The sequence below is a fragment of the Phacochoerus africanus genome, chromosome 8 (genome assembly GCF_016906955.1).
Source record: "Phacochoerus africanus isolate WHEZ1 chromosome 8, ROS_Pafr_v1, whole genome shotgun sequence".
Classification (NCBI taxonomy): domain Eukaryota; kingdom Metazoa; phylum Chordata; class Mammalia; order Artiodactyla; family Suidae; genus Phacochoerus; species Phacochoerus africanus.
This window is the reverse complement of record NC_062551.1, coordinates 85,632,758-85,642,605: the sequence shown is the minus strand read 5'-3', so window position 1 is coordinate 85,642,605 and position 9,848 is coordinate 85,632,758.

Here is a 9,848-nt window from a genome sequence, read left to right as displayed (position 1 = left end):
GGAGGCCTTCCTGTTGAAAGGCATGTCTGTGAGCACAGCCATGGAGCTGGTAAAGCACTGGGCAGGCACTTAGGGAACACAGAGTTTGGGAATGGGGATAAGAGAAGCAAATTTGACAAAATGGATAGAGTTAGAGGACTTGAAACACCAGGAGGAGGAATTTGGCCTTTGGGCAACATAGAAGCTATTTGAATAGAGGATACAGGGAGTAGCGCTCTGGTGCCACAGGATGGATCTAACCATAGGTGATATGAGAGACTGGAGGTCAGCAGTGAGTGCTGCTGCTCTGGGGCCTGAACGAGGCAGTAACAGGAGGGAACAAAAGAGAAAGATCAACAGGGGACCTGAGAAAGGGACTGTCAGGTGATCAAGATGGTAGAAGACCTGCTGAGGAATGGGGAAGATGAAGACAGAGTTCAGTTCTAGAAACTTGGAATTTCAGGAACAGACTGGGAAGCCAAACCAAGGCGCCTCCTTCCACCTTCCTAGGGGTTTCCTGCATTCCTGTGTCATCCTGACAGGGGCTGATTCCTGCCAGTAGAATTCCCACTGCCTCAGACCTCAAGTTGCTCTCTAGTCGATGACAAGAATTTGGCATTCTCCGATTTTATCCCATGAAGATTGGAAGATTCTTTGAGGGTTTTTTCTGTTTATTTTTTACAAGTGTAAAAAAAATTTTAAGGAGTTCCCATCGTGGTTCAGCAGCTAACAAACCAAACTAGCATCCATGAGAATGCAGGTTCGATCTCTGGCCTGGCTCAGCAGGTTAAGGATCTGGCGTTGCCATGAGCTATGGTGTAGGTCACAGACACGGCTCAGATCTGGCATGGCTGTGGCTGTGGCGTAGGCCAGCAGCTACAGCTCTGATTGAACCCCTAGCCTGGGAACCTCCATATGCCATGGGTGTGGCCCTAAAAAGCAAAATAAGACTGATTTTTTAAAATTCACCTTAACTTCACTGTCTCTAACACAACTTTATTTGCCCAAATTCTCTGCTAAGCTTTTTTTCCTGTTCATATTTTGAACATAGTTAATGTCATGCCCATATAATAAACTTTGTCACTTAATATCACAAGCATTGGAAAGTTCTCACTGAAATGTTTAAGGCACATTAATTCTAACCAAATGAATTTATTAAAAATATAAGGGTATGGAAGTTCTTTGTGTACATAGAATGGATTTACAATCATTTTTTTCCAACAATTTTAAAATTCATTTATATTAAATTTTTTTTTCTTTGCTTTTTAGGGCCACACTTGCAGCATATGGAAGTTCCCAGACAAGGGGTCGAATCAGAGCTGCAGGTGCCAGCTTACACCACAGCTCATAGCAACACCAGATCCTTAACTCACTGAGCAAGGCCAGGGATTGAACCAGCATCCTCATGGCACTAGTCAGGTTCATAACCCACTGAGCCACGACGGGAACTCATGTGTTTACTTAAATTCTGGTGGGGTTTTTTTGTTTTGTTTGTTTGCTCTTTAGGGCCGAACCCATGGCATATGGAAATTCTCGGGCTAGGGGTCACATTGGAGTTGTAGCTGCCAGCCTACACCACAGCCACAGCAACACAAGATCCAAGCCATATCTGCAACCTACACCACAGCTCATGGCAACACCAGATCCTTAACCCACTGAGTATGACCAGGGATAGAACCTGCATCTTCATGGATCCTAGTCGGATTCATTACTGCTGTGATGGGAACTCCTTAAATTCTGAATGAAAAGAAGTAACGAAAGATGGGAATGCATCTGTTACTTCCAACATGCACCAGAGATTAGAATACATCCCCTAGACAACAAATTGAGCAAGAGGGTAGCAGTATTGCTTGAAACTAAAGTTGGGTGATGCCTGCCCCCACCTTGCCGCCTATCCACAGTCCAGTGGAAGAAGGACCTTGGGAAGCTGCAAGAGGAATACCCTAAGCTTGATTAATTTGCCTCTAGCAACTATGAGCTAAGAGCTACATGCTTTTATCTCCTTTTTTTTTTTTTTTTTTTTCCTTCTTTGGCTGCACCCGAGACATCCAAAAGTTCCCACAGACCAGGGATACAACCCAAGCTACAGCAGTGACAACATTGGATCCTCAACCCACTGACCTCCCCAGGGAACTCCTGGGTCAGGTGCTTTTAAAATGGGCCTATGAAGAGTTCCGTTCCTGTTGTGGTTCAGCAGGTTATGAGCCCAACTAGTATCCAGGAGGATGTGGGTCTGATCCCTGGCCTCCCAGTGGGTTAAGGATCCAATGTTTCCCTGAGCTGTGGTGGAAATTTCAGATGCAGCTCTGATCCTACATTGCTGTGGCTGCAGTGTAGGCTGGCAGCTACAGCTCCAATTTGACCCCTAGCCTGGGTACATCCAGCCCTTAAAAAAAAAAAATCAAAGTTGTTATATAGGATAATGCCACTAGCCCATTGCTATGTTACTTTTTTTTCTTTTTTTTTTTTTTTGTCTTTTGAGGGCTGCACCTGTGGCATATGGAGGTTCCCAGGCTAGGGGTCTAATCAGAGCTGTAGCTGCCAGCCTACACCACAGTCACGCCAGATCCCAGCCGCATCTTTGACCTACACCACAGCTCACAGCAATGTTGGATCCTCAACCCACTGAACAAGGCCAGGGACCGAACCCACAACCTCATGGTTCCTAGTCGGATTCATTTCCGATACGCCACAATGGGTTTTAATTTGTCATTTCATCAAGAATCAAAAGGTCCTCTAGATGCCAGAGAGTGATGAGAAGGAGGACAGCTCATTTTAGCTCCTACAGTGGGAAACAGTGCATCAGTGCTTACAAAATGCACTTCATAGGAATTTCCCCAAAATAGGAAGCCGCCGAGGAAATACACAGACCTGCTATTAATTCAACTCTGTATGCTAAAAAGCCACATGTACCCTTCTTTCCATACTTAAATTTCCTTACCATCCCTGAAAAGAGTGAAAACAAAAGTAGGAACAGAGAACAAGGGTAAGGATAGAAAACTAACAAATGTGGTAGATATTAAATTTGTATGTAACCACTTCAAATGTCAATATTCTAAATAAAAGACAAAGCCTGCCAGCATGGATTAAAAAACAAAACCCAGAGTTCCTGCTGTGGCGCAGTGGGTTAATGATCCTCCACTGCCTCAGTGGCAGTGTGGGTTCAGTCCCTGGCCCAGTGCAGTGGGTTAAGGAGCTGGCCTTGCCACAGCTGTGGCATAGATCACAGCAGAAACTCACATTCGATCTCCGGCCTGGGAATTTACACATGCTGCAGGGGAGGCCGAAGCAAAAACAAGACCCAAGGTATATTGTCTTTATACTTTAAATGGGTTTCTTGGAGTTCCCATTCTTGGCTCAGTGGTTAACCAACCCGATTACTATCCATAAGGATGCAGGTTCGAGCCCTGGCCTTGCTCGGTGGGTTAAGGATCCAGCATTGCTGTGAGCTGCTGTGTAGTTTGCAGACCTGGCTCAGATCTGGCGTTGCTGTGGCTGTGGTGTAGGCTGGCAGCTACAGCTCGGATTTGAGCCCTAGCCTGGGAACCTCCTAAAAAAAATCAAAATGGATTTCTTGCTGACAGTAAAGTTTTGTGAAGGTATGAAGAAGATATTATGGTAACACTAATCGAAAGAAAGCTGGAGTGGCTGTATTTCAGACAAAGCAGACTCTAGAGGAAGGAAGATTATCAAGGATAAAGGCATTACTTCATGGTAAAGAGGTTAGTTCTCTAAGAAGACATGACTAGTGTGTACACCAGTAATAACAAAGCATGAAATATATGAGGCACATAGAACTGTAGGGAGAAAGGAACAAATCCACTATTACAGTTGAAGACCTGAATGTCCCTCTGTCAGTATTAACAGATCAGCAGGCAGAAAAGTAAGGACCGGTGACCTGGACAGTGCCATCAATGATTGGATCTAATATTTATAAAATACTTCATCTAACAACAGCAGAATGTGCATTCATGGAACATCTCACCAAGCCAGACCACATTCTGGGCCATAAAACACACCATAGCAAAACTGAAAAGAATAGAAATCATGCTAACTATGTCTCAGACTACAATATTAATCTAGAAAAATAACCCACACACCACTGGTCAATCTATGAAAAAGGAGGCAAGAACATACAGTAGAAAAAAAGTGTCTTCAATAAGTGGTGCTGGGAAAACAATGTGTAGAAGAATGAAATTAGACCATTATCTAATACCATATACCACACTTAAAATGGATTAAAGACCTAAATGTAAGGCCACAGACTATAAAATTCCTAGAGGAAAACAGGCAGAACGTAAATCACAGCAATATCTTTTTGGATCTCTTTCCTAGAGTAATGGAAACAAGCAAATGGAAGGGTTCCCACTCTGCACAACAGGTTAAGAAGCCGGTGTTGTCTCTGGTGGCACAGGTTTGTAGCCAAAAAATAACAAAACAAATGGGACCTAATTAAACTAGAAGCATTTGCACAGCAAAAGAAACCATAAACAAAATGAAAAAACCTACAGAATGGGAGAAAATATTTGCAAATGATGGAACAGAAAAGGAATTAATTTCTAAAATATACAAACTGCTTAATCAAAAAAAAAAAATAATAACCAAAAACTAGGCAGATCTAAATAGACATTTATCCAAAGAAAACATGGATGGCCAACAGGCACATGAAAAAAATGCTCAGCATTGCTATTAGAGAAATGCAAATCAAAACTACAATGAGGTACATCACCTCACCTCACTCAGAATAGCCATCAAAAAGTCTGCAAACAGACTTTTTGTAGCTCAGCAGCAACGAACCCAGTTAGTTCACCTGAGGACAGGGGTTTGATTCCTGGCCCTGCTCAGTAGGTTAAGGATCTGGCACTGCAGTGAGCTGTGGTGTAATTCACAGACACAGCTCAGACCTGGTATTGCTATGGCTGTGGCATCAGCTGGCAACCACAGCTCCAATTCGAGCCCTAGCCTGGGAATTTCATATGCAGTGGGTGTGGCCCCTCCAGGAAAAAAAAAAAAAAAACTAACTAAATACAGAACCACCACATGATCCATCAATCCCACTCCTGGACTTACATCTGGAGAAAACCATGAGTTGAAAAGGTACATGCACTCCAATGTTCACTGCAACACAACTCACAATAGCCAAGGCATGGCAGCAACCTAAATGTCTATTGACAGATTAATGGATTAAAAAAAAAGATGTGATACATTATATACAATGGAGTTATTACTCAGCTATTAAAAAGAATTAAATAATGTCATTTCCAGCAACACGGATGGATCTAGAGATTATCATACTGAGTGAAGTAAGAGAAAAATATGATATCACTTACATGTGGAATCTAAAACATGACACAAAACTTTGGATGCAGGGGAGCTTATTTATAGAACAGAAACAGACTCACAGATTTCAAAACCAATCTTATGGTTACCGTTGGGGGGAAGGAGAAATTGGGAGGCTGGGAGTAACACATACTATTGTATAGAATAGATAATCAGCAGGAATCTACTGTATAGCTCTGGGAAATCTACTCAATAGTTTGTAATAACCTTTATGAGTAAAAAAGAATGGATATATATATACTTTACTGAGTGAAGTAAGCCAAAGATAAATACATGATATTGCTTATATATGAAATCCAAAAAAAAAAAAAAATGGTACAAATGAACTTAAGTACACAACAGAAATAGACCCACAGACAGAAAAACAAATTTATGGTTACCAAAGAGGGAAGATGTAGGGAGAGAGAAATTAGGAATTTGGTGTTAACATATACACACTACTATATATAAAATAGATAACCAACAAGGACCTACTATATAGCATGGGGAACTATATTCAATACTTTGTAATAACCTATAAGGGAAAAGAATCTGAATACATACACACACACACATAACTGAATCACTTTGCCATACACCTGAAACTAATACGATATACTTCAATTATACTTCAAAAAAAAAAAAGATCAACAGAAAGGTAGCTGGAAAATCCAAAAGGAGATTAAACAAGACACTTATGAACGACACATGAGTCAAAGAGGTCTCAAGAGAAATATTTTGAGCTAAATGAAAATGTTAACTTATCCAAATTTGTGGAATGCAGCAAAAGCAGGCCTTAGAGGGAAATTTATAGCATTAAATTAATCTACCAGAAAAGAAGAGCTGAGGAGTTCCCACTGTGGCACAGCAACTTGTGGGGTCAGATTGTCTCTGCAGCAGCACAGGTTCAGTCCCTGGCCCAGTGCAGTGGATTAAAGGATCCAATATTGCTGCAGCTGTGGCATAGGTTGCATCTGTGGCTCAGATTCAGTCCTTGGTCCAAAAATTTCCACATGCTGCAGGTGCAGCCAAAAAAAAAAAAAATCTAAAATCAATAATTGAAGTTTCTGCTTTAGGAAACTAGAAGAAGCAAATCTAAAGTAAGCAGAAGGAAAGAGACAAAAATTAGAGCAGAAATCAATGAAATTAAAAGCAGGAAATCAACAGTAAAAAAAAAAAAATTAACAAAACCAAAAGCTGAGTCTTGAAAAAATTGATAAAAACTTCTACCTAGGCTAACCAATAAAAAAGACACAATCAATAACATCAGATGTGGTATATATACACAATGGAATACTACTCAGCCATAAAAAAGAATGACATAATGCCATTTGCAGCAACATGGATGGAACTAGAGAATCTCATACTGAGTGAAATGAGCCAGAAAGACAAAGATAAATACCATATGATATCACTTATAACTGGAATCTAATATCCAGCACAAATGAACATCTCCTCAGAAAAGAAAATCATGGACTTGGAGAAGAGACTTGTGGCTGCCTGATGGGAGGGGGAGGGATCAGGAGCTTGGGCTTATCAGACACAACTTAGAATAGATTTACAAGGAGATCCTGCTGAATAGCATTGAGAACTTTGTCTAGATACTCATGTTGCAACAGAAGAAAGGCTGGGGGAAAAAATGTAATTGTAATGTATACATGTAAGGATAACCTGACCCCCTTGCTGTACAGTGGGAAAATGAAAAAAATTATATAAAAAAAAAATAACATCAGAAGTGCAAGGATTTTTTTTTTTTTTTTGTCTTTTTGCCATTTCTAGGGCTACTCCCTCAGCATATGGAGGTTCCCAGGCTAGGGGTCGAATCAGAGCTGTAGCTGCAAGCCTACACCAGAGCCACAGCAACGCTGGATCCAAGCCGCGTCTGCAACCTACACCACAGCTCACGGCAAGGCCGGATCCTTAACCCGCTGAGAAAGGGCAGGGACCGAACCCACAACCTCATGGTTCCTAGTCGGATTCGTTAACCACTGTGCCACGACAGGAACTCCAGAAGTGCAAGGATTTGATTGGATCAGGATGGCGGAAGAGGAGGACATGCACACATCATGTCCTCCCCCCATGAACACATCAAAAACACATCTACATGTGGAAGCATTCTCACGGAAAACTAACTGGAACTCCTATACAACCAGAGGTGCAAAAAAAGATTTTCACATAATTTGGTAGAATGGACAAAAGTCATAGAGTCAGCACCTCCAGCCCTGGGAAGGATATGAAAAGGTCCACATGGGTGGACCCTCACCCTAGGGAGCAAGCCAGTCAAGCCACAGATTGGGCATCCCAGACAGGTCAGGCACAGAGAAGACAAGCTCCCTCAGCCACTGGGAAATTGCTGGGACAGAAGGGCTAGAGGAGCCTAGGCTCTACTCATGTAGAGTGTGTGGGTGCTGGCTTGCCAACAATAGAGCAAAGAGAGCTCCATACTGGCAGCTGCCACCTTGCCATACTACCCAATCTGAGCAAGACAAACACCCCAGCCCCACTCCATACCACAGATTGGTGTGAGATCTGAGCCAGTCAGGCCCTGGGAAAAGATGGGGTCTAGCTACACAAAGACAGCTTGGGAACCTGGGGTGTGGTCCTGGTGGAGTGGCATAGGCCGCTGTCAACACTCCTGTGGCAACACCACAGCAGATACTGAAACCAGCATGCTGTGATCTATCCCCCCAGCCTAGCAAATGTTCTAGCCTGCACACTGCACACCACAACTTGGCACTGGATCTGGGGCAGACAGGTCCTGGGAGAGGACTGCCACAGAAGCAGCCCATATCTCTGGCAGCAGCACAATAATTCCTGCAGCTACAATGCCCCAACCCCCTGCCTAGCTAACACTCCAGCCCCATCCATTCCATGCCATAGCCTTGTGCTAGGTCTGATACAACCACACAGGGGAAGAAACATGACTTTGGACTGCATCTGAACCTACAGAGGTGGTGCACTGGACCTCTTTGAGGTCATGGGTCTCCCTCCTTTGGGGCAGGACACACATTCAAGGGGAATGGAACCTGACAGAGCCTGATCCTCAGGGCTTCTACTCTAACCATGGGGGAGAAAATCTCACCCCTCACAGGGCAGTGACAGTCACTGAACAGAGAGTAAGTTCTACCCTACACCCTGCAAGGGGTTTAGACCCTCCAACACCATTCACACTCCCTATCAAAGTGATATCAGCCAGACACCCTGAGGAAAGACATGGTTGGCATCCATACCAAAACCAGCCCTCACATCAAAGACATTGGACACACAGAGTCTACACAGGGACACTCCCTTCAAGACCACAATATGTAACTCTTTCTCTGAAATTCATAGAGACAGAAAATTAAGTTTAAAAAAGCATTTAAATACTCCCAATTAAAAGGGCAAGAGAAATCCTCTAAAAGAGCAAATAACAAAATAAAACTCACTGGTGTACTAGACCCTGAGTTCAAAAAGGTAGTAATAAAAACACTAGATGAATTAAGAAAAGTTATCAACAAATGCATAGCACAGTAACAAGTAACTATGAAACTATAAAGATGAACCAATGAAAGATAGGCAATTCAGTTTCAGAGGTAAAAAGCAATCGGAAAATAGTGACTAGCCAACGAAATGACAAAAAATAAGTAATCGGGAAGACAGCATAATGGAAAGCACCCAGTTAGAATAGCAGACAGAAAGGCAAATTTTAAAAAGTGAAAGCAACATATGAAATCTTTGAGGTAATATAAAACATACCAACCTATGCATAATAGAGGTTCTAAAAGGAAAACAGGAGGGGATCAAAAATGTACTTGAAGAAATTATGGCTGAAAACTTCCCAAACCAAAAGAACAAGAGGCAGAGAGGTTCCCAAATAAGATGAACCCAAAGAGACCCACACCATGACATAACATAATTAAAATGGCAAAAGTTGTAAAGAGAGAATTCTATAGGCAGCAAGGAAAAAAAATAATTTACAAGAGAACCCCCATAGAACTATCATCTATTTTCTCTGCAGAAACTCTGAAGGCAAGAAGGGTGTGGCATGATACATTCAAAGTCCTGAGGAGTTCCCATCGTGGCTCAGTGGTTAACGAATCTGACTAGGAACCATGAGGTTGCGGGTTCAATCTCTGGCCTTGCTCAGTGGGTTAAGGATCCAGCATTGCCGTGAGCTGTGGTGTAGGTCGTAGATGCAGCTCGGATCCCACATTGCTGTGGCTCTGGCGGGGGCCGGTGGCTACAGCTCCGATTTGACCCCCTGGAAACCTCCATATGCCTTGGCAGCAGCCCAAGAAATGGGGGGAAAAAAAAAAGACCTGAAAGGGAAAAACCTGCAATCTAGGACAATCTACCAAGCAAAGTTATCATTTAGAATAGAAGGAGAGGAGTTCCCGTTGTGGCACAGTGGTTAACGAATCCGACTAGGAACCATGAGGTTGCTGGTTCGGTCCCTGCCCTTGCTCAGTGGGTTAACAATCTGGTGTTGCCAGTGGCTACAACTCCAATTAGACCCCTAGCCTGGAAACCTCCATATGCCGCGGGAGTGGCCCAAGAAATAGCAAAAAGAC